This window comes from Dendrobates tinctorius, unplaced genomic scaffold (assembly GCF_039654945.1).
Source record: "Dendrobates tinctorius isolate UK_male_01 unplaced genomic scaffold, ASM3965494v1 ptg000250l, whole genome shotgun sequence".
NCBI lineage: Eukaryota > Metazoa > Chordata > Amphibia > Anura > Dendrobatidae > Dendrobates > Dendrobates tinctorius.
Window position 1 is genome coordinate 19,437,842 of NW_027361917.1, and position 25,154 is coordinate 19,462,995.

Sequence of the window (25,154 nt, forward strand, 5' to 3'; positions counted from 1 at the left end):
GATACCAGAAGAGAGAGAGAGGTTAAATATTTTTGTTAGGTGAGCGGTGACAGCAGGGGAAAGGGTCTGGAGGAGATGTGATGGAATGGGGTCACTGGTGCAAGTGGTCGGGTGAGAAGATGCAAGGAGCCTGATTACTTCTTCTTTTGTGACTGGTTCAAAGTCAGAGAGTGAGCTAGATGCAGTGGGGGAGGGAGAACAATGCATTGTATGAGGGGATTGGGAGATAATTTCCTGTCGGATATGGTCAATTTTTTCTTTGAAATAATTGGCCAAATCATCAGCGTGGAGATCCGTGGCTGGGGCCTGCACTCTTGGGTTGAGTTGGGAATGAAAAGTGTCAAAGAGGCGCTTCGGGTTATTGGATAGTGAGGTGATGAGGGTGTTGAAATAGGTTTGTATGGAGAGGTGAAGGGCAGTGTTGTATGTTTTAAGTATAAGCTTATAATGGATGAAATCTTCAAGTAGATTGGATTTTCTCAGCAGACGTTCGGCGCACCTGGAGCACCACTGCAGGAAATGTGTTGGCAGCATGTGCCACGGTTGTTGCCGTCTGTGCCTTATTGTTCTATGTAAAAGAGGTGCAGTTTCATCCAGGGCACTTTGCAGTGTTTCGTTGTAATGCTTCAGTGCAGAATCAAGACATGGGAGGGAGGAGATAGGGGCCAATGATGACTGCAAGTTCTTCATAAGTTTCTGGGTGTTAATGGCCTGTATGTTTCTATAAGTGTGGAAAGTAGGGGTGACCTGAGTGGGATGACAGTTCTTGATAGAGATTGAAAGAAGGTTGTGGTCAGAGAGCGGGAAAGGGTAGTTTGTAAAATTATCCACTGAGCAAAGCCGGGAGAAGACCAAGTCGAGGGAGTTTCCGTCTTCATGCGTTGGAGAGGTAGTAAGCTGCGAAAGGCCGAAAGAGGAGGTTAGAGATAAAAGGTGAGTTGAGTAGCAGATGGGGAGAGTGGAAGAGGAATGGGGATGTTGAAATCACCCTTGATGAGGGTGGGGATGTCACAGGAGAGAAAGTGTCGAAGCCAGGTGGCAAAGTCATCCAGGAACTGATAGGAGGGGCCTGGAGGGCGATACACCACCGCCACTTGCATGGAGAAGGGGATGTAGAGTCTGACAGCATGGACCTCAAAAGAAGGGAAGACAAGTGAGGGTACTTGAGAGATAACCTGAAAGTTACATTTGGTGATAGGAACAGACCGACGCCTCCACCTGCTCTGTTGATGGAAGAATGTAAAAGTGATTCATGAACAGAAGTGGATGGTGAGGAGACTGATACAGATGAACAAGATACAGATTATTTGGGCAAAGATAAAAAGACCAAGTGAAGCAAGAAACCAGTAGTCCTATTAGCCGACACCTGTGACCCAGGGGCGTTACTAGAACTGATTGGGCCCCATAGCAAACTTTTAAACGGGGCCCCCAAAGACACACCCCCTCAAAGACGCACCCCCTTCAAGACACACCCCCTTCAAGACGCACCCCTTTCAAGAAGCACCCTCTTACCGCCGGAGCGCCGCAGTAATGTACTTAATTAAATTGCACTACCGGGTAGCGCCGATCGGAGCCGGAGACCCGGGCCCCTATATGGGCCAGGTCCCAAAGCAACCACATCGGCTGCTACCCCGGTAGTTATGCCAGTGCTGTGACCGGAGATAAACTTTTTACCTCCAGACACAGGTGCTGGCTCAGGCTGTTATCTCACAGCTTGGGAGCCGTTGTGCTCTGACTGGTGGTAATGTGTTTGCCGCACTGGCCTTTACAATTGTTCTTGTTGCAGATTGTTATTGTTCTCTCAGCCTCTATGCCCTATAATTTGTTGTTCAAACAGGCTGAACATGTGCTTTTTACCTGGGTGATGTCCAGAGAATTTGGTGAAAGGTACCCCAGCCATTTTGTATCCGAGGAGACGCCGCAGAGTAAGGGTCCATCCTCTCCTCAATTAATGTGCCACAAGAGGCCACTTTCAGGGGCTGTATGGGGAGCTATGCAGGAACATTTTTTGCTTCCTGAGGCATACGCCTACAGATCTTTAACCGGCTTTTGGATGAACTTCTTCTGGTGTTAATCCTTAAGAATACTTGATTGAGGCAATGTATTTTTGCCAACGAGCGTCTTTTGGTGACCCTGAGGTAATTTAACAATCCATGCTGTTCGTGTCACATTAGTTTAGGAAGTGAAGGTGGTTACCTCCTTGGGGAGAAACATTACCATAACTCCCAAACGTCCTGATTCTCGCGGCACAGTCCCGTTTTTGGGACTGCATGTGTATGGGGTATGCGGAGCGGAGCTGTGTGTGTATGGGATGTGTGGAGCGGAGCCGTGTTTACGGAGTAGAGCCATGTGTGTACGGGATGTACAGAGCGGAGCCAAGTGTGTATGAGGCATACAAAGCAGGTTTTTCCCGCAGACACAGGAGTACACAGCGGAGCCCTGAGGAGCACTTTAAAACTCGCACATGATGTTCCACCGGAAGTGATGTGCTGGAAGCTGACCAGAAATGAGGCAATTTCATGAGGAGATTGTGACGGAACCATGGAGGCACTTCAGGGAATGCTTCAGATCCATCACCATGTCCTCCTCTGACAGAGCGGAGAGTGGGATCATCCTGGAAACGGGGATGCCGGCCATGTGAGCAGATCATGATATGTCCTGCACCGGGAGGCTCAGGTGGGCATTACAATGGGAGTCGGGCTGCTATAGTATCTTTATAGAATCTTTCTTTATTTATTTCTTTCTCTCTCTGTTTCTTTCTCTGTTCGTTCCTTCTCTCTCTGTTTCTTTCTTACTCTGTTCTGTCTCTCTCTGTTTCTTTCTCTTTCTCTGTTCTTTCTTTCCCTCTCTTTTTCTTTCTCTCTCTGTTCTTTCTTTCTTACTCTAATCTTTCTTTTTTACTTCTCTCTCTCTGTTCTTTCTTTCCTCTATTGCTTTCTTTTTCTTTCCCCTCTCTTTCTTTCTCTCTGTTCTTTCTTTTTTTCTTTCTTTACTTCTTTCTTTCTTACTCTCTCTTTGTTCTTTCTCTGTCTCTCTCTCTGTTTTTTCTTTCTCTCTGTTCTTTCTTTCTATCTGTTCTCTCTCTGTTCTTTCTTCCCCTCTTTCTTTCTTTCTTTCTTTCTTTCTTTCTTTCCCCTCTTTCTTTCTCTCTCTCTGTTCTTTTTTTCTGTCCCCTCTTTCTTTCTCTCTCTATTCTTTCTTTCCCCTCTTTCTTTCTCTCTGTTCTTTCTTTCCCTCTCTTTCTTTCTCTCTGTTCTTTCTTTCTCTCTCTAACCTTTCTTTTTTTCATTCTCTCTTTCTATCTCTGTTCTTTCTTTCTCTCTCTCTGTTCTTTCTTTCCCCTCTTTCTTTCTATTTCTTTTCCCTCTTTTTCTTTCTTACTTTCTCTTTCTTTCTTTCTTTCTTTCTGTCTCTGTTCTTTCTGTTTCTTATTTCTTTACTTCTTTCTTTCCCCCTTCTTTTCTTTCATTCCCCTCTTTCTTTCTCTCTCTGTTCTTTCTTTCTTTCCCCTCTTTCTTTCTTTTGCTCTCCCTCTGTTCTTTTTTCCCCTCTTTCTTTCTCTCTCTGTTCTTTCTTTCTCTCTCTGTTCTTTTTTATGTCCCCTCTTTCTTTTTCTCTGTGCTCTTTATCTTTCTTTTTCTCTGTTCTTTCTTTCCCCTTTCTCTCTATCTGTTCTTTTGCTCTCTGTTCTTTCTTTCCCCTCTTTCTTTCTCTCTCTCTGTTCTCTTTCACTCTCTGTTCTTTTTCTTTCCCCTCTTTCTTTCTCTCTCTGTCCTTTCTTCTTTCTCTCTCTGTCCTTTCTTCTCTCTCTGTTCTTCCTCTCTCTGTCCTTTCTTTCTCTCTCTATCTGTTTTTCTCGCTCTCTGTTTTCTTTCCTTCTTTTCCTCAGTACCTGTCAGTATGCCCACAGTACCAGCCACTGTGCCCATAATGCCAGTCACTGTGCACTCAGTACCAGTCAGTGTGATCAGCAGTGCTAAATGGGTGCGGTTGTTCGTGGTCATGGGTGTGAATAGTTATGAAATGGGTGTGGTCGGGGAATGGCCTAAAATTTGCCGTGCCTCAACCTTTGTCCCTCTTTCCCTTCTTCAAAAGTTGGGAGGTATGACATAACAACAATTTCATTACTAAATAACAGAAACCATGAGTCTTTAACATTATGATGTTGTGCAAATAATAGTAATGGGGCTGCAGGCCATCCTTGGAGGGCTGCTGTGGTTAACTTAGTGACAATCTAGCATGTGTCTGTTGGCCCAACATGCGACTAAAATAAAACACACTGGTGTGATGTACAAACGGCTCTGCTTTTACGGTTTGATTGCAGCATTTTATAGTACCCCTTTTTGTGTTATGGCACAATACATGCTTCTTAGTACTCTTGTCTGTTTTCAGAGCCAGAAATGTGTTTTCTATATACCCAGAACTATCCTAATATGACTGTGTGACTGTGGGAGGGACCCAAGTCCACAAGTATACTTTGTGCCTTAACATCAGTGTGTTATTCCTGATTGCTAATTGTAATATTTTCTTTGGCCCCTTAGATTTCTGGCAACTGGCCTCTCCTACACGGCGTGACATTTGGAGGTTCTTCTGGGGAAGTCGACCATCTCTGTAATTGTATGCACAACCTGCCAGAAGATTTGGGACAGACTTCAACAAACTGTCATGCCAGAAGCAACCCCACAAGAGTGGGAACACATTGCCAGTGTAATTTACCAAAAATGCCAATTCTCAAATAATATTGGGGTTCTGGATGGGAAAAACATCCGAGTAAAGTAGCCACCGAACTCAGGGTCCCAATATTACAATTACAAACAATACTTTTCTGTTGTGCGGTTGGCTTTGGTTGACAGTCACTACAGATTTGTAATAATAGATATTGGGGCCTATAAAAAGAACTGGACATTCTTGAATTTTAAATGCGGCGTTCCAACTCACCAGACATCTGTTGAGGCCGTATCACAGCAGAGTTTTGGACCATTGAGGCTGCATCTTTAATTACAGATTTGCACATAGAATCCATGCCCACTTAGGCCACAGGCTGGGTCCTGGTGGTGCTCTCTGGGCATACGTTGAGGGATTTGACCCATGTTATAACGAAAGGCTACGTGGACCAAGATGAGTTGCTTTCCCTTGGATGCAGGCCAGACTGGGTGGCAGGGTGTGCATATGGTGGCAGAGTTGTCCTGTGTTGGCCAGATGGTGCATTACTCAATTGTGATCTGCCATCTGTCTCGTGTCTTAAGCTGTAGGAGAGGGACTGTCATGATCTGACAGTTTTAAATTGCACTGGGTGAACTTTTTTTACTTTGGAAAGTTCCAAGGTGTCTTGACTGTCCCCGGTGGTGGTTTTGATATTGCACTTTAGGTTTTTGTGCACTTAATCATGTATCAGGTGTGACACCCTATAAAGGTGTGCTAGGGGTGTGCAATCACTGCCTGTGATATTGTGAGTTTGTGTTCACTCTGAGTTGGAGAACCTGGAGGAAGGATGGAGCTGGTGAGGAGTCCTGCGCAGCTTAGCCAGGGGGGATGTGTTTCAGCTATGGTGTCTGGACGAAGGGCTGGCATGGCGTGGTGGAGTCGCAGTGATGGTGTCAGCGGGAAGTGTCTGCATGGGCTGGTGGAGTGGCGACTATGGAGAGTGGCACTCACCATGTGGGACTTGGCTGCTGAACTGGACTCAAGCATGCTCGACTTCGGGTCAGAAGCTGAACTCATCCTTGGGACTCTGGTTCTAAGCAGCTGCAACTGGTGGTGGACTCTGCTCCGAGGCTGCACTAAGGTGAAGGATCCTTTTATGGTGATGGATCCGGGTGGAGGAGAAGACGCACGCAGGTGGTGGGCTCTGTTGCTGGGAGCGCACGCAGCAGAGCAAAGCTAAGTGGTGTTTCCCCTGTATTGTCTCTTTCCTCATGTGTGTTAGTGCAGTGGTGGGATTAGTCTCCGCACCGACCCATTCCCTAGTGAGGGTTTAGGGTCAGGGTGAGCAAGGGCGTTAAGGTACGCGTGCGGCGACAGGTGCGGAGCCTGTATAGGGAATGTAAGGAGTGCAGGGACACTGGCTCAGGGGAGCTTAGGAGGTCTCCATGTCCCCATTCCCTATCGCAGGGCCCACCATTGTTAAAGTTTCCCAGGTTCCCCTTTATTATTTGATTATTGTATGTATAACGTGTAATACCTAAATTCGCCAGGTGGAGGCGGCGTATCCACCTGCACGTTTTATTATTTAAATGCGCCCCACTGGAGGCGGTGTATCCAGGGTCACGTGTGTTATGGGTCCGCCTTGCAGAAACATCTGCGTCCTGACACACGTGATCATGACAGGGACGTCCTCCTTTGCTGTGCTCTTCGGGGTATTGGGGCTGCCTGTGAGGAATTGTCTAAGGGCAATGTTGGGTTTCTGCTCTGTCCTTCGTCCTTCTATTTGGGGAGTCTAATGGTGGTACAGTGGACATTCCTGCTTTCTCCACCACTTCAGAGACTAATGTTGTGAGCCTGTCCTGTCCTGAAATTTGAAATATTGCGGTACAGTGGACGCTCCTGCCTCTTCTTCTGCTGCCTCCACCACTTCTGACTTCGATCTTGTGTCCCGTATGTTGGATTCTATGCTGAAATTTTAAATATGCTATTTTAGTAACAAACACATAAACTCCAAGCAATACTAGAGCCAACAGCCAAGAGGTGCGCACTTACAGACGGAGTTCCATGATGGGTGCTAAAAAATTTACCTGATCCATGTACAGTATACTGTAGGTATGGTCGCTTCTAGTGCTCCCGCCTATACTAGTCCCTGCATCTGTACCACTATCTAGTCACATCAGTCACTGCAATGTTATTTAAAAGAGGTTTAATCAATCACCAAAAATCAAGAAAAAAAAACCTACATGTGTATTGAATGTTTGTACCCGCCGAGGAGTATGTTTAGTTTGCTGTACTTGTAGGAGACATCACTTACTGGGGAAAATATCCTCCTTTTTAACAACACAAGACCTTTGTGCTGCAGAGCCCATATTTGTGTCAAAGAAATAAAATATTGTTCAGTAAAATAATGTACATGATGTTCATTATGTAGAATAATACATATTGAATTAATGTATGTCCATGGGGAACCTTGCCCATTTGACACTATTTTGACCTTTCTTTATAGAATGGATGCAAAATAAAAAATGTAAAAAACACATGTGCTAGACTTGGTACATTTATTGAGGCCAACAACATAATACTTGATGGTGTGTAACATGAATATGTAAGGTTCAGCCAGGACCGTAGTCATTGCCGAGGACGCCTGGGCATTAGTGTCCTGGCCTCCCTCCACAGGAAAACAACGTTCACTAGTCAGCATACCTGTGTCTTCTGGTCTGTCTCCTTCAGGATCTTCCCTATGCCGCAGGGGACCCTCTTCAGGTGGATTTGCATTAACTGAGACACAGTCCATTTCAACTTTAACAAGAACATCTTTACTGGGTTCTCTACACAGCACATCCATAGTCTTTACAGCATTAACAACAGGCTTCACACTGCATTGTTCCTTCTCTTTCCCTGTACTTCTCGCATGGTTGTACAGCACGTACCTGGGTCGGACCGTTCCAGACGAGCCCTCAGCGTCCTCCCTGTTCAGTTCTGCTATAGAAAGACATTCACCTGTCTTTTTCACCCCAGATGTAAGATCATTAGCTCTCAAAGTCAGTTGCCACATGGCGAGCGACCTGCCCTTCTGTACTGTCCCTTGCGATGACACAGCATCCTCCTGGTTCAAACTCACTGTTTCTGGAAGTTCCCTCAGCCATTTCACCTCAGCTCTGAGAGCATTAGCCCAAGTGATAAGTTGCCACATTCTGGAGCCACCTGTGTCCCCGTGTTGTCCTAGTCCACTGTGAATTCCTGCTGTACTGGCCTGCTGCTGTCCTGGCCTGGTGCTGTGGATGTCTGGGCTCCTAGCTCGAATGTTACGGAGCTGCCACACTATTTCTGAGCACATAAGTGCACACAAGTGAAATTGGGTACTAACCCTGGGCCCTTAGGCCCATGCTCACAGAAGTAGAAGTTATAAACCTAGCACTCAACTTGAATGTGATCAAAAAGAAGATTTATTGTAGTATGCATGCAAAACGATTCGGTCAATTATGACCTTCTTCTGTTACGTGCTGTATTAGGTATTTAGCAGGGGATTATATAGCCCTTTAATAGCTGGTTGTGGTCATAATAAAGACAGTCTGTCTGTCAGCATGAGTTAACTTATTTATGTGGACTGATAGGGTATATGTGCTGCCACCAGCTTCTGATTTCTCTTATCAATATTTAAATGTAATAGAGGGGTTCGAAGCCAACCCAAATCAGTAGCGTAATTAGCTTACAGGCATGTGCATTCGTCACAGAGCAAGGAGATGAAACTAATACATTTTATAGTTTATTCCCAAAAAATGGGCAGTGTTTACAGAAGATAAAAATATTTTACAATGTGAGAAACTAACAGTATGTACGAGACAAATACAAATAAAAGGGATTTAAAAAGCAGAAATAAAACTTACATAGTGCTTAGATCATTTCAGGCAGAACCATGCTGGTAGGAGGAGCCAAACGTCACCATGCATTTGAGATCCTATTGCCATGTCATCCCAAGCTCGAATGACTGGGGGGTAGGGGAAAATACCTTATACCTTTGGGCTTGTGACATCACTAAAGGGGCTGGCTTGTGACAGTCCTCCCCTTCTCTTAGAGTGCAGACTTGGTTCTGAAAACTTATAACCATCATATCTGGGCTTGAGAACCTAGCAGAATATCGACAGAACCATCATTCATCTCATATTGAAATTAGCTTTCTGATGACATCAAACACTAGCTGTCTATTCTGCTCTGTTCAGGAGAAATCCATTTCTCTGGTTCTGTTGGTGCTAGAATTTAGCAAGAACCACTGTAGTGAAGCCCGATCGGAGCACATCCCAATATGTCATTTTCATATTTCAATCATAATCTGGCGGCGTTCTATAACCAAGTGATTAGATTCTCATTATTGTCTATGAGAATAGCTGCACATTTTGGAGACAAAGGGACCCCCTGCTGTGAGACAGAAATGACCTCACACTGGAGTTTCACATTACAATGAGTGTGCAGAGGCTGGGGGGAGGGGGTTACGTCTGCAGTGTTTGTGAGAGTGTTACAAGCTGCTGGCAGGCTAACAAGAGGGGAAAGTAAGGGGGGTCAAACCCACACCACTGATATACCAGTGTTCAGTATGCGAATAGAAGATTCTGCAATGTGATAATCAGGAGAATCTTACGTCATATTTTACATTATCGTTACCGACACGGTAATACACATAACAGTGTAGCAGTACCATTGTATAAGAGCAGTAATACACTAAGTCGTGTAGCAATACCTTCAAATATTACAAATATACACTAATTACATACGGCATCGGGATGAAAGAGAAGAGCAGAAGCATAAACAAAACGTATTATATCATATCCCCTACAAATATTTCTATGATTTGGAAAAATTACACATAATGTTTATAAAGTATATGTGTTAAAGCAAACTAACCATTTATATCCTAAGCGAGGGTAGCTCACAATTCATTTAATAAAAGTTTATATAATCACAAAAATTGCCCAATAAATCACATAATCCCCAATTAAGGGTAATATACCACCAAAATACAATATCACCTTATGGTAACCAAGAAATTCTATGCAAAAAAGGTGTGGTACCACACAATGGTATAAAGTTATAAAAACAACATCTTTATTGATATAAAACACTAATACAAAAGAAAGGTGTCAGACAATGGATAAGGGACTAATAAAGGTCCATAGGAAAATCCCACCATAGCAAATTGTCAGCGACATTTAGCACACCCAAATAATGTGTGATAACAATGAGGGACTTAGTGCACATACAGCCAGTATAATAAGTATAGCTGTCCGTTACAAACATATATAAATACTAGTAGCCGAGGCGGTCCCTTCTAACATATTGTTTCCCAAATGGTGCTAACCGCAGGAAGGGTGAGTGATAAGGATAAAATACCTTATAAGTGTCAGCTGGTGTGGATCCCTGGACGTCCCTTCTGCCCCGACCCGCGTTTCGCACTGCTTCTTCTGGAAGCTGAGGCATAAAATGCACAGATCTGCACTGCCTCAATGAACATTGGCCTGAGTGGAATACCTTTTTCCCAGGATGTCCCTCCTGACAGCACCATAGAGGTCGTCCTTCTCATCATTACAGAGACAGGAAACACACAAGAGGTTAAAAGGCCCCTCCCGCACACCTCCTTCAGTGTATTTTCCTGTCCCTGCATGAAGGGACACACTAGCGAAGGTAGAGCAGAGCTTACCAGATCGGGCTCAGGGGGATCATGCAGCTCGGCTTCTCCTTCCCCCTGTCAAGAGGCCCGCGGCTGACACTCCCTGAAGGGAGGGTCCCTCTGCCACAGAGACCAGTCGAGCAGAAGAGATCATGGGTAGAGGGTAGAGCCGCTTCCCTCCGATGGGGGGCTCTCGACACAGGCCGGCGATGTGCAGCCTCTTTTGGGCATCAAAGGTTGATACATAAAATGAGAACAATGGGAATAGGGGAAAATATGTGTAGGTGGGTTAAGAGCTGGCTCAGGGATAAGAAACAAAGGGTGGTTATTAATGGAGCACACTCGGACTGGGTCACGGTTAGCAGTGGGGTACCACAGGGGTCAGTTTTGGGTCCGCTTCTTTTTAACATATTTATTAATGACCTTGTAGGGGGCATAGAGAGTAGAATTTCAATATTTGCAGATGACACTAAACTCTGCAGGGTAATCAATACAGAGGAGGACAATTTTATATTACAGGAGGATTTATGTAAACTAGAAGCTTGGGCTTATAAATGGCAAATGAGCTTTAATGGGGATAAGTGTAAGGTCATGCACTTGGGTAGAACGAACAAGATGTATAATTATGTGCTTAATTGTAAAACACTGGGCAAAACTGTCACTGAAAAAGACCTGGGTGTATGGGTGGATGACAAACTCACATTAGTGGACAGTGTCAGGCAGCTGCTGCAAAGGCAAATAAAATAATGGGATGCATTAAAAGAGGCATAGATGCTCATGAGGAGAACATAATTTTACCTCTATATAAGTCACTAGTGCGACCACACTTAGAATACTGTGTACAGTTCTGGTCTCTGGTGTATAAGAAAGACATAGCTGAAATGGAGCGGGTGCAGAGAAGAGCGACCAAGGTTATTAGGGAACTAGGGGGTCTGCAATACCAAGACAGGTTATTACACTTGGGGTTATTTAGTTTGGAGAATCAAAGGCTTAGGGGTGATCTTATTACAATGTATAAATATATGCGGGGACAATACCAAGACCTTTCTAATGATCTTTTTACTCTTAGACCTGTGACGGGGACAAGGGGGCATCCTCTACATCTGGAGGAAAGAAGGTTTAAGCATACTCACAGACGCGTATTCTTTACTGTAAGAGCAGTGAGACTATGGAACTCTCTGCCATATGATGTTGTAATGAGTGATTCCCTACTAAATTTTAAGAAGGGACTGGATGCCTTTCTTGAAAAGTATAATATTACAGGGTATATACACTAGTTTCCTTAATATTGCGTTGATCCAGGGAGCTAGTCTGATTGCCGTATGTGGAGTCGGGAAGGAATTTTTTTCCCCAATGTGAAGCTTACTGTTTGCCACATGGGGTTTTTTTTGCCTTCCTCTGGATCAACATGTTAGGGCAAGTTAGGATAGGATATGGGTTGAACTAGATGGACTTAAAGTCACCCTTCAACCTTAATAACTATGTTACTATGCTACTATGTCACCAGCAGCAGACTTCCGGGTTCAGCCTGCATTCCACGGTGGAAAGTGGAAGATTGAAGACAAGGTTATAAAATAATTGCCTTAGTCTATGGGGGTCACACTGCATGCTGCTATATTGCAATAGAGGAAGCAGGCAGAAGAGAGCAGGACTGTATGGTGAGTGTTATCTGCACAGTCTCACTGTTAATGCAGGATCCTGATTATTCTTCCCCTTTTCTTCTGTACTGACACGGCTCTCCCTACCCCTAATCGGTCCAATAGGTGCCCTGCTTGTAATATGAAATTACCGGAGGCTTATGGGAAGCTACTTTGTGAAGGCTGCACCACTAAGATTGGTAGAGATGAGCAACCGCCCTTTCTCTTGGAAATGCAGTCCGTGATATGAGAAGAGGTCCTGGCCTCTATCTCTAAACTCACCCCACTCTAGACTACCAACCCAGGTCCTCAGGCTAAAAGACCAATTTGGGAAATGGAGTTGAGCTCAGAGGAAGAACTCCAGTTCTTAGGATCGGAAGAAGACGAGGAAGGAGTGGCAGTTGCAGAGAGTCCGGACGGGGGCAAGAGATATCTTTTAATTTCGGAGGACACTGGCAAGCTTATCCAGGAAGTCAGAAGAACAATGCAGGTGGAAGAAGCCCCAAGATAACAGTCTATAGAGGACGAGAAGTTTGGGGATCTCAGGTCCCAAAAACAACGAGTGTTGTCGGTGAACAGTCGTATCCGGTCTATGATCCTGGAAGAATGGGAAGACACAGAGAAACGACTGGTAATATCCCGGGATTTCAGGATGCAGTTGGCCTTTTAACTTGAGGGTATTAAGGTGTAGGAAGACATCCCAAGATTTACGTTCCTGTTGCTAAGGGAGCCAAAAAGACTTCTATACCCTTTGAGGACTCCTTGAGCTTGAGAGAGCCAAGGATGGAAAGGCGGATAAACCTTTTGAAGAGGGCCTGGGAAGCGTCAGCAGCAATAATGAAGGCCAATATGGCTGCCACCTCAGTTGTTAGATCCATGTTTTTGTGGATCAGGCAACTAGAGGAACATCTAAATAACAAAATGCCTAGGGAACACATCTTAGCATCCTTTCCCTTAATAAAGTCGACCACGGGGTTTATGGCAGATACCTCCACCAAGTCTGTCAGGTTCACGGCCAGGAAAAGCTCTTTACCTATTGCAGCCCGCAAAACCATTTGGATGAAGACTTGGTCAGGGGATAACTCCACTAAAAATAAGTTATGCTCTGTTCCCTTCTAAAGGCTGAGAGTATTTGAGCCGGCCTTAGATGAAATTCTGGAAAAGGAGCCAGATAAAAAGATGGGGTTCCCTGAGGATAGAACTAGGAGATTTCAGTCCTTTCAGAGACCTAGGCCATCCCAGAGACAGGACTATAGAGGCAAAGGGAAATCAAGTAAGTGGAGTTACCCCAAAGGGGGGAGGGTAGAGGCTCCCTTTTTGGATCAGGCTCAAGACCAAGGTGACAATGACACCATTCACATAGGGAGGAGGCACAGCCAGATTGCGGAGAATTGGCGACACATTACCTAGGACCAATGAACACTGAGATCCATTCCAGAAGGGAACGTGATAGAGTTTGCTGGGGCCCCTCCCAAAAGGTTCCCATGCCCTCATTCCCTTGTGTGCGCAGACATAGGACAACTGGTGGATACAGCGGAAATAATACCAGTTCCCCGGTTGGAAGAAGGCCGAGGCCACTACTCAAGCCCTCAGGCAAATCCAGCACTATAGTAAACCTGAAACCGTTAAATTTCTGGGTAAAATACAAGAGGTTCGTGATGCAATCTATAAGATTAACAATTCTCCTGATAAAGAGACAGTCATGGGCACACTAGATCTAAAAAGTCCATATTATAATGTGCCAGTACATCACTCCTCTCAGAAATTCCTTCAATTCCTGGTTAAAATTCAAAACTGGAAATGTCACTTTCAATTCCAGTGCCTCCGCCTTGATCAGGTCTTGGCTCCCCTAGTCTTTACGAAACTGGTTGCAGAAATCATAGCATATTTAAGGCAGAGGGATATAATTATAATCCCGTACCTTCCTGCTGATACCCAACTCGGTGGAAGAACTTCATGCTCACAAAGAGAGGACAATGACAACATTGGACCATCTAGGTTGGATCCTGAATCTGAAGAAATCAGAGTTAGTGCCATGAACCAGGAAGATTTTCTTGGGGGTCCTACTGAATTCCAGACTCAGAATATCCTTCTTGCCTGTGGAAAAACAGAAAGACTTGAAAGACAGGGTCCAGCTGTTTCTGGGAGGTGCAGTTCAATCAGGAAGGCAAAGAAGATCCTAGATCTGCTAAAATCTTGCATTCGATGTGTCCAGTGGGCCCAATTCCACTCCAGGAATTTACAGAGGGCTGTCCTATGCTCTTGGGACAGATGCCAAGTTACGCTCAACAGAAGTATCTGCTTATCCCTTGCGGTAAGGTAGTCGCTGCTCTGGTGGACGGTTCTCAAGAATCTTTGGCAGGGCATTCCATGTATTACTTTTCCTTGCATAGTACTTACTACAGATGCCAGCCAGTAATGACGGGGAGCGCACCTGGAAGGGAAGATATTCCAGTCCCAGTTATCAAACTACAGGAAACTTTACACCGTGTGGCAAGCCTTAAAACTGAATCGTTCATTGTTAGAAGGACGGCATGTGAAGATCAAGTCAGACAACATGACAATAGTGTCTTTCTAGTGTAGGAGGAGGAGTCCCCGCTGTGTGTCCGGGCCGGAACCAAGGAAGCCGTCACTAAGGTTCCTAGGGAGACTGTTTCCGGGGGACACAATTAGGAGACGGACCGCAGAGACTTCTAGAAAGGTTGGGGGAGGAGTCACTATAAAAGGGACTGAGGATGCCAGCATAGGGCAGTCAACGCAATAGGGGAGGAGACGCAAGGAAGCTAGAGGGCGCCAGAGAGCCAGAGCGAGAGTCTGCACCAGAGACCAGAGGGAAGAGCAGCGACAGGCGAGACAGAAGTGTGACTCACTGTCGACAGAAGGGAGATTGCACCAAGCCATCCAGCTGAGGAACACCGACTGCCAGCCTGCAGCTGCAGCCTGTCCGCTGCAGCCCACGGCCGTCGTCGCTTCACTCCAGCCCACGGCTGCGACCTACCTGCTGCTGTCTGTGGCCTGTCCGCTGCCACCCACGGCCATTGCCGCTCCACTCCAGCCCCCTGCGGCCGCGGCCTGTCCGCTGCTGCCCGCGACCATTGCCGCCTCACTCCAGCCCACAGCTGCGGCCTGCCCGCTGCTGCCCGTGGCCACCTCACCCCAGCCCGTGGACGCGGCCTGTCCGTTGCCACCCACGGCTGCCGCCTCACCCCAGCCCACGGCCACAGCCTGCCCGTTGCCGCCTGCGGCCACCTCACTCCAGCCCGCGGCGACGACCAGCCTGCAGTCACTTGAGGCCGCTGCTGCCCGTTCCCACCTTAGGGCTGTGGCCTCCACTTCCCGGCCCCCAGACAGCGCCTTACTGGCTCCACCGGGGGGCATCATGCCAGAGAACTCTCCCGGGGCCTGTTGTGCCCCCACCGTGCCGGGGCATAGGAATGCCCAAAGTCTATGCCAGATCTTCGTCGGCTGGGCCCATCAGCTGAAACGCCGAGGCATCATTGACCATCGCCCTGCTGAATGACAGAGAGGATAAGTGACACCATGTAATCAAGGACCCATAGTCAGCCATACCGCGGCCCTTTAGTCTCCAGTCTTTGCCGGATTAGTCATGTTTGCATTATCAGTGTATTCTTGTGTTGGTCCCTGCGAGGACAATTACTGTTAGCTTGTTTGGTTGCTCTAGATAGCCCCTATAATCATCTTCATATATAAAAGTTACATCTTAAAGTCCAAACCGTCTCGCGCCTCGTCACTGCATCCCGCGTGCCTGCGAGTACTACACTTGCGCCACCAGGGAGGCCCGAAACATCGAGCACTCCAAGATCTGTCTTCAATCATCTTCACCTGGGCGGACAGAACATGGAACTGGAAGAACCTGTGCTGCTCCCCCAGAAGACTTAATACAGCAGGGGCCAGTCTTCCACATCTTAAAGGCCTGTGGTTTATCTGACCAATTCATAACTACGGTCCAGGCAGTAGGAAGCTGGTCACCTCAGCAATTTTTAAAAAAATCTGGAAGAGGTTCTATTTGGAGTGTGGCAGTTCTAATATAGACATGGTACACTTAACCAAAAAGAATAGGAGTATAAACTGCCTATTATATAATACAAGTGGATGTGGACAAAACGATACTATGAAACCAAAAGAGACCACATATCCATTTATGCCAACACTATTGTAGTAATTATAATCAATATATTTTATTGAGGACACCAAAAAGGACACATTAAAAACTACAATACATAGAATCATAGAATCGTAGAGTTGGAAGGGACCTCCTGGGCCATCTGGTCCAACCCCCTGCTCAAAGCAGGATTCGCTAAATCATGCCAGACAGATGTCTGTCCAGACTCTGTTTTAAGACTTCCATTAAAGTAGAACTCACCACTTCTCGTGGCAGCCTGTTCCACTAATTGATCACTCTAACTGTCATAAAGTTTTTTCTAATATCTAATCTGTGTCTCCTCCCATTGAGTTTCATCCCATTGCTTCTAGTCTTTCCTTGTGCAAATGACAATAAAGATGATCCTTCTACAATGTGACAGCCCTTGAGATATTTGTAGACAGCTATTAAGTCTCCTCTCAGTCTTCCCTTTTGCAAGCTAAACATTCCCAAATCATGCAACCTTTCCTTATAGGACATGGTATGCAGACCGGTCACCATTTTGATCGCTCTTCTCTGAACTTGCTCCAGTTTGTTGATGTCTTTTTTTAAAATGTGGCACCCAAAACTGGACACAGTATTCCAGATTAGGTCTGACCAAAGAGGAGTAGAGGGCAATAATGACTTCACGTGATCTAGACTGTATGCTTCTGTTAATACATCCTAGAATTGCATTTGCCTTTTTTGCTGCTGCATCACACTGTTGACTCATATTCAGTCTGTGATCTATTAGTATACCTAAGTCTTTTTCACATGTGCTGTTGCTTAGCCCTATTCCTCCCATTCTGTATATGTTTTCTTCATTACAAAACAATACATAATTAAAAAAGCAAAAGGGGGCTGGTCAGCACACATTAATAGATTGAAGTTATAATAAACATGTAGTATAATTTATTCAGAGATATATCTTCATTCCATTTAATCAGTGGATAGTGAAAACACATAAATAGAAAAAATATATTGTATATATAAAGTGCAGTGCATATATATATAACAACTGTTATCCAGTAAAGTGCTTTAAATAAGTACTTGACCACATAGTCTGAGTGGAGATAGATAGAAAGTTACAAATGCTCACCAAGATTCATAATGTGTGTGCCGTCACCACAACCCTGCACTCCAACGTGCATTTCACACGTTGTTTCGTCAGGGAGTGACCCCATATAATGCTCCTCCATACAGCATATAATGAGACCCATATAATGCTCCATACAGTATATAATAGGCCCCATATAATGCTCCATACAGTATATAATAGGCCCCATATAATGTTCCTACATTCAGTATACAATGGGACCCATATAATACTCCATACATTAAAAAATCAAATACCTCTCCAGTTTCCACCACAGGTCCAATATACTCAGCATCTCTTCTGACTCTCTGCAGTGCTAAGGACAAAGAGCGCACTATGATGGCATCATTGCGCCCTCTTCCCTGAGATGTCAGAGGGCTCTGAAGACACTGCAGCTGCTGGAAACGAGAGGAGATGAGTGTTTGAGGCGGGGGGCTTGGTGCCAGCGCTGGCACTGGGCTTCCCTGACTCACAGGTCCCCATAGCATGTGTGTCACCCATTTGACCAGAGTCCCAGCACTTGCCTGGGTTCTTGCCTGGGTTCTCTGAGTGGTGATGCCGTCCCTGGTCATGGCGGGTGGTCAGGTCTGAGGTTTTTTTTTCTTCTTCCTACTCTCTCTGGGGAACACCGGGCATTTCGCCGGTACCTAACCAGGCCAGTCTGACCCTGACAAGGGGGATATAAAAGTAGCTCTCGCTGGTCATAAAAGTTGGGAGATAAAATCCAGCGTACTTTGACAAATATTTTTTTGTGGGGGCAGGCCGATCCCACTTAGAACTTTTGCTATGGGGCACCATGATTTCTACATATGCCCCTGTCAACCAATCAATAAGTTATCTCCTGTCATTTGAAGTGGTAATAATTTGTTTACACCAAACAACCACCGAGCAAAATCTTTTCCCTCCCCAGGCAAATTTTTAAAAAACAACAAACAAAAATCCCAGTGGACATGAGTTTTCTACAAATCCTGTCCACTTTACTGAAACTGTAAGACACAGTAGCTTTTGCAAAGCAAAAATTATGCAGCGTTAAAAACTCATCATGGGCGCTTAATTTTTATTGCTGTTACGCACATGGTTGTGGATCTACTGTCCTGTAATCCGGAGAAAGCCTGGAAGGCGTAACTAAGCAGCAAGTACCAGGTTCCATACTAGAACCCTTGATGATGTGGTTAGACTTGAACCCAGGTGGACACCAGGTGCTACTCCAGGATGAATCCGAGAGATGTGGCAGCTCACACCCAACTGGACAGGGAAGCAGGACTGGCCAGGGGATGGTCAGCAAGATGTATGTGGCTAATAGACAGATGCAGGATCAAGCACAAGCAGTGTAAGCACAGGAACGTGGGATGGCCACAGGTACGGGATCACAGGTGGAGGTCCACAGGTGATGGTTTAGACTGGTCAGGATCTGGACTAGGCACAGGTAGTACAGTTTCAGGTATAGGTACTGCAGGATGGACAGAATCAGGTGCAGACTGGGCAGACAGGGACAGGTAAACGGGACGGACAGGGTCAGATACAGAGAGTACTGGTATAGGGACCTTACAACTAGGCAGCAGGAAACTCACTGCTACTTATGTTACTATGGCACCTCCCCTTTGGGGAACGTGTCTTATATAATTAATGTCTCAAAACCATTGGCTGGGGACGTTTTCAGAAGCATAATACAACTTTAAGAAACAGGGAGTGCACACACCCTAAGCATCCTCCCAGGAGACTTGTATGCCGTGCACAGGCCCTGGGAAGATGCCCGGGGAGCATGAACAGTTAAGTAAACACGCCAGCATCCCTGCAGATGGGAGGAAGGGGACACGTGCAGGGGGCCAGGCGCTATTGTAACAATTGCAATCAGAGTCATACCGTTCATAGAACCAGCCCATGTGGGAGCCCTCATACTGAGGGGGTAGTTTTGAAGTCATTATACTATAAGAGGATAAGAAGGCCATCATAGTATGGAAGCCCACACACATTGTGAAGGCTTCCAAACTAAGGAGAAAGCTGGGTGGCCCCCATACTGAGTGGAAGGTAGCAGGTGGGCCTTCCACCTCATACTGAATGGGGGGAGCAGTTTAGGGGCATAATGCTGTGGGGTTATTATACTGTATTACTGGCACTGTAGAGTCATACTGGTACATGTGGGGGGGATTCATTGGGCATTTTTGGGAACACCATATAATAATTTATAATAACCATAGCAGGAGTATTGTTAATGAGAACACTGAGGGGCTTCTTCAATGAGGACATCTTATAGTGCATGTGCCACAATGCATGACCTTATTCAGATTTATAAAAGCAGATTAAGTGTGGGTGTGTATGTGCATATAATATAATATATATCATGTATATACTGTATGTCACAAGCCAAAAGTTTTGGCACCCTCCAATTTGTTTTGGATCTCTCCCGCAAAATTATTCTAATAACATATAATTTGTTATACACATGTTTATTTGCTTTGTGTTTATTGAAACAACATAAACAAAACAGAGAATAAAAGACAAATTGGACATCATTTCAGACAAAACTCAAAAAATGGACCTGACAAAATTGTTGACATCTTTCCAAAATTGTGGGTTAACTACTTTGTTTCAAGCATGTGATGCTTGTTCAAACTCACCTGTGACAAGTAACAGGTGTGGGCAATGTGTAAATCACATCTGAAACCAGATAAAAAAAAGGGGGAAGTTGACTCAGTCTTTGCATTGTGTGTCTGTGTGGCACACTAAGCATGGAGAACAGAAAGAGGAGAAGAGAACTGTCTGAGAACTTAAGAATTTTGGTTTTGAAGTTCCCAGAAAGTTCTCTTCTCCTCCTTGTTTTCCAATATCAACAATCTCAAGGGTACAAGTCCATCTCCAGAGATCTTGATATTCATTTGTTCAGTGCGCACATAATCAGGAAATTTACAACCCATTGCACTGTAACTAACTCCCTGGATGTTGACGGCAGAAATTGATGAAAGGTTGCAGTACACATTAGTCTGGATGGAGATAAGCAGCCCCAATCAGGCTCCAATGAAATTCAAGTGTCTTCAGGCTCAGGGTGCATCAGTGTCAGTACGGATTATCCATCGACATTTGAATGAAATGAAACACTCGCATTGTCACGCATCCATTTTGTCTGTTGCACTATCCCTCTTTCTGTAAGCACCCCTAACAATTGAAAAAGATCACAGTTCATGATGGTCCAGCATCAATTTAAATAGTTAAAATCCGTTATTTACTGGTTGCGATTAAAACCTGAGCATACATTGAATATTTTGTGCACTGTATCATCATGTTTTAATTGCAACCAATAAATAATGGATTTTGACTATTGATGTCTTAAACTTGAAGCTGGACCAGGTGAGCTGGTCTCTTTTTTCACTAGAAGTCCCACAACCCCCCCAGTGTACAGTTAAACTCCCCCCTAAACTCCAGTCCACAGTAAATGCCTCTGTGAAATTTTGGCTTAATATTCTTATCTGCTCCATGCTGCAGTTTATTCTCTTTCTATGTTGCATTCTTGTGACTTCTGCATCGTGATACTGCAGTGATGTCAGCAGCTTGAGTACGTCGCCACATTAGGGCAGGGAACTGATAGGATCTCCTCTGACCCCGGCAGTGCCGGCACGCTCGGAGGTTCATCTGCATTTATGTCCTACATCCTGGTGCAGCTCCCCACAACCAGCCGCCCAAGGCATCAGACCTTCGGTGCCTGGGGCCTGCATGGGTAATTAGTTCAAAAGAAAAAAGGAAATAAGTTCCCTTTATAATTATTTGTGACATGGTTGTCAGATTTTTCTAATATGTTTCCTTTTACTTTTCGCACTTATCAGGCAGGGCCAGAGATAGTGTCAGGAATAGAGTTGAGCGATACCGTCCGATACTTCAAAGTATCGTATCGGATGGTATCGGCCGATCTTTAAAAAAAGTATCGGTATCGCCGATTCCGATACCGGAAGTCCCATTCAAGTCTATGGGACTTCCGGTATCGGAATAAGAAAAACCCTTTCCTGCCCTTGTACAGCCTCTCTGGGGTCTGTACGGGCCTTTCGGGGGGCTGTGCCGGCCTGCCAGGGGGTCTGTGCAGGCTCCGGTGGTCTGTGCCGGCCTGCCGGTGGTCTGTGCAGGCTCCGGGGGGCTGTGCCGGCCTGCCGGGGGGCTGTGCCGGCCTGCCGGGGGGCTGTGCAGGCTCCGGGGGGCTGTGCCGGCCTGCCGGGGGGCTGTGCCGGCCTGCCGGGGGGCTGTGCAGGCTCCGGGGGTCTGTGCAGGCATCGTCCGATGGGACTACAAGTCCCATCGGGCGATGCCTGCTACCATGACAGTGATTGACACATTAGCCAATGATGGGACAGTAGTAGTCCCATCATCCGGCTAATGTGTTAAATGTAAAAAAAAAAAAAAAAAATTACATGCTACATACATACAACATGCATACTACATACATGCTACATTCATACTACATACTACATACATGCTACATACATACTACATATATACTACATGCATGCTACATACATACTACATGCTACATACTACATGCATGCTACATACATACTACATGCTACATACTACATATATACTACATGCATGCTACATACATACTACATACATACTACATATATACTACATGCATGCTACATACATACTACATGCTACATACTACATATATACTACATGCATGCTACATACATACTACATACATACTACATATATACTACATGCATGCTACATACATACTACATGCTACATACTACATGCATGCTACATACATACTACATGCTACATACTACATATATACTACATGCATGCTACATACATACTACATGCTACATACTACATGCATGCTACATACATACTACATGCTACATACTACATATATACTACATGCATGCTACATACATACTACATGCTACATACATACTACATATATACTACATGCATGCTACATACATACTACATGCTACATACATACTACATATATACTACATGCATGCTACATACTACATGCTACATACATACTACATATATACTACATGCATGCTACATACTACATGCTACATACATACTACATATATACTACATTCATACTACATACTACATATATACTACATACATACTACATACATACTACATACATACTACATACATACTACATGCATGCTACATACATACTACATGCATGCTACATACATACCACATACATACTACATGCATACCACATATATACTACATACATACAATACATTCATACAATACATACATAGACATACAGTACATATAACATAGAGTAACATACTTACCAATACTTGTCACATTGTTCCCCGAAGCCATTGTCTTTTCCGGGATAAATATTAACATAACAAACCACAAAAATACTCACCCACGATCCGAAGCAGTCCACGAGTGTGTCCCACGACGATCTTGGGTAGAGAACTGCAGCATCAGATGATGCTGCCGTTCTCTACGGGCTGCAGGAATCCAATGATGGAAGGTAGGTATCCTTCCGCACTGTATTCCTCCGCCACTTAAAAAAAAAAAGTCCCTAGTCTCACTTTATGCCATTGCTGTGTAGTATGTATGTAGCATGCATGTAGTATGTATGTAGTATGTATGTAGTATGTATGTAGCATGTATGTAGCATGCAGTATGTATGTAGCATGTATGTAGTATGTATGTAGTATATATGTAGTATGTATGTAGCATGTAGTATGTATGTAGCATGCATGTAGTATATATGTAGTATGTATGTAGCATGCATGTAGCATGTATGTAGTATGTATGTAGTATGTATGTAGCATGCAGCATGTATGTAGTATATATGTAGTATGTATGTAGCATGCATGTAGTATGTATGTAGTATGTATGTATGTAGCATGCAGTATGTATGTAGCATGTATGTAGTATGTATGTAGTATATATGTAGTATGTATGTAGCATGCATGTAGTATGTATGTAGTATGTATGTAGCATGCAGTATGTATGTAGCATGTATGTAGTATGTATGTAGTATATATGTAGTATGTATGTAGCATGCATGTAGTATGTATGTAGCATGCATGTAGTATGTATGTAGTATTTTTTTTTTTTTTTTTTTTTTTTTTAACATTTAACACATTAGCCGGATGATGGGACTACTACTGTCCCATCATTGGCTAATGTGTCAATCACTGTCATGGTAGCAGGCATCGCCCGATGGGACTTGTAGTCCCATCGGACGATGCTTGCACAGACCCCCGGACATCAGCACAGCCCCCCGGCAGGCCGGCACAGCCCCCCGGCAGGCCGGTACAGACCCCCACAGGGTGCACAGACCACCGGCAGGCCGGCACAGCCCCCCGGCAGTCCGGTACAGACCCCGGGCAGTCCACACAGCCCCCCGGCAGGCCGGCACAGCCCCCCGGCAGGCCGGCAGAGACCCCCGGAAGGCCCGAAATGACGGCGCATCATGATGCGCACACACCGCACATCATGATGACGTCAGGCCGTCAATCAACTGAACTTCCGATTCCGATGCCGAATTCCGATATTGAAAAAATATCGGAAGTCGGTATCGGAATTCCGATACAGCAAGTATCGGCCGATACCCGATACTTGCGGTATCGGAATGCTCAACACTAGTCAGGAAGGTTCTGCATCTCTGCAATCTGAAGTTCCTGAGGATGGCCACAGGATATAGGGGTAGGAAATAAGGAGATTGGGAATAGTGATGAGTGAGCACTAAAATGCTTGGGTACTCGCTATTTGAGATGAGCAAATCGTAATGCTTGAGTGATCAACCCGAGTAGCAAGTATAATAAAAGTCAATGGGAAACTTGAGCATTTTTCCAGTGCCCACCTCCTCCCTCCCAGGAGGTCTGGAGGGGGTCTAAAAACTGATGAAACCGATGGAAACAGCACTGAAAGATCATGGAAACCTCATGGGGAAGACCATCACTAATCAGGAATAGGTATATTCTTTGTCTTATTTGGGGTTGGGGTGAGGAGGAGAATATAGTTTTTGTATAGTATAGAATGGTCTAGGTATAGGGTATATCTGAGATTAACTTTCTTTGGTTTTCTAGTTGTTTTTTGCTACTTTTATTTTTTTTTATCTTATAACATATTCTCAGCACACTCTTCTTCCTCTTCTCCAGTTGGCCAATGGTTGGTATTATTAGCTGCTCTTTCGGGCTTTATGACGACTCTTGCAGACAACTCTCCTTTAGGATGTACATTCTCAGGAGTTGTAGGCATCGTCTCCACTTGGAGAAGTCACGATGTCCACCAAGTATGTAGCCTTCAGAATAGCATGCAGGCCGTGAGCAGGATTTGTAGTTTTGGAAGAAGAGGTGAATCCTTGGTCGTATTCTGTGAATGGGGATAATAGGAATGACTTGTTAAACCAATAATGCACATATATTACATTGTAAGGACATATAACTTTATGAATATCAGCATGTTTGCTCTCCCATGTCGACTAAAGGGGGTATTACACATAGCGATATCGCTATAACGTTACCGATTTTGTGACGTTATAGCGATATTGCTAGCGATATCGCTATGTGTGATACTTACCTCCGACCGGCTCCCCCGCTGTCCATCGCTGATCGCGCGATAATGTCCGGCTCCATTTCTCGTCGGGCGCTTCCTGCTGAGACTTCCTGCTGTGACGACGAGCGACGCGTGGAGGCGAGCGGGAGGACGTCAGGATCGCTGTGTGTGAAAGGTGAGTATCGTGCGCTGCGTCGCTGCTGCATCGCTGTGAGATCTGCCTGTGTGACAGCTCACTAGCGATCATTTAGCGATGCACCAGTGATCCTGACCGGGTCGGATCGCTGGTCGGATCGCTGGTGCATCGCTAAATGTAAAAGGGCCTTTAGTGATTACAGAACATTTCCTTTGCCCCCTTGTTATTTCTTTTAGTACTGGCTGTAATCTTTAATCTGTCATTCAGTCTGATGCTGTGAGTAGATGACATAATGTTTCTATAGGATATGTGTTTCCTGACAT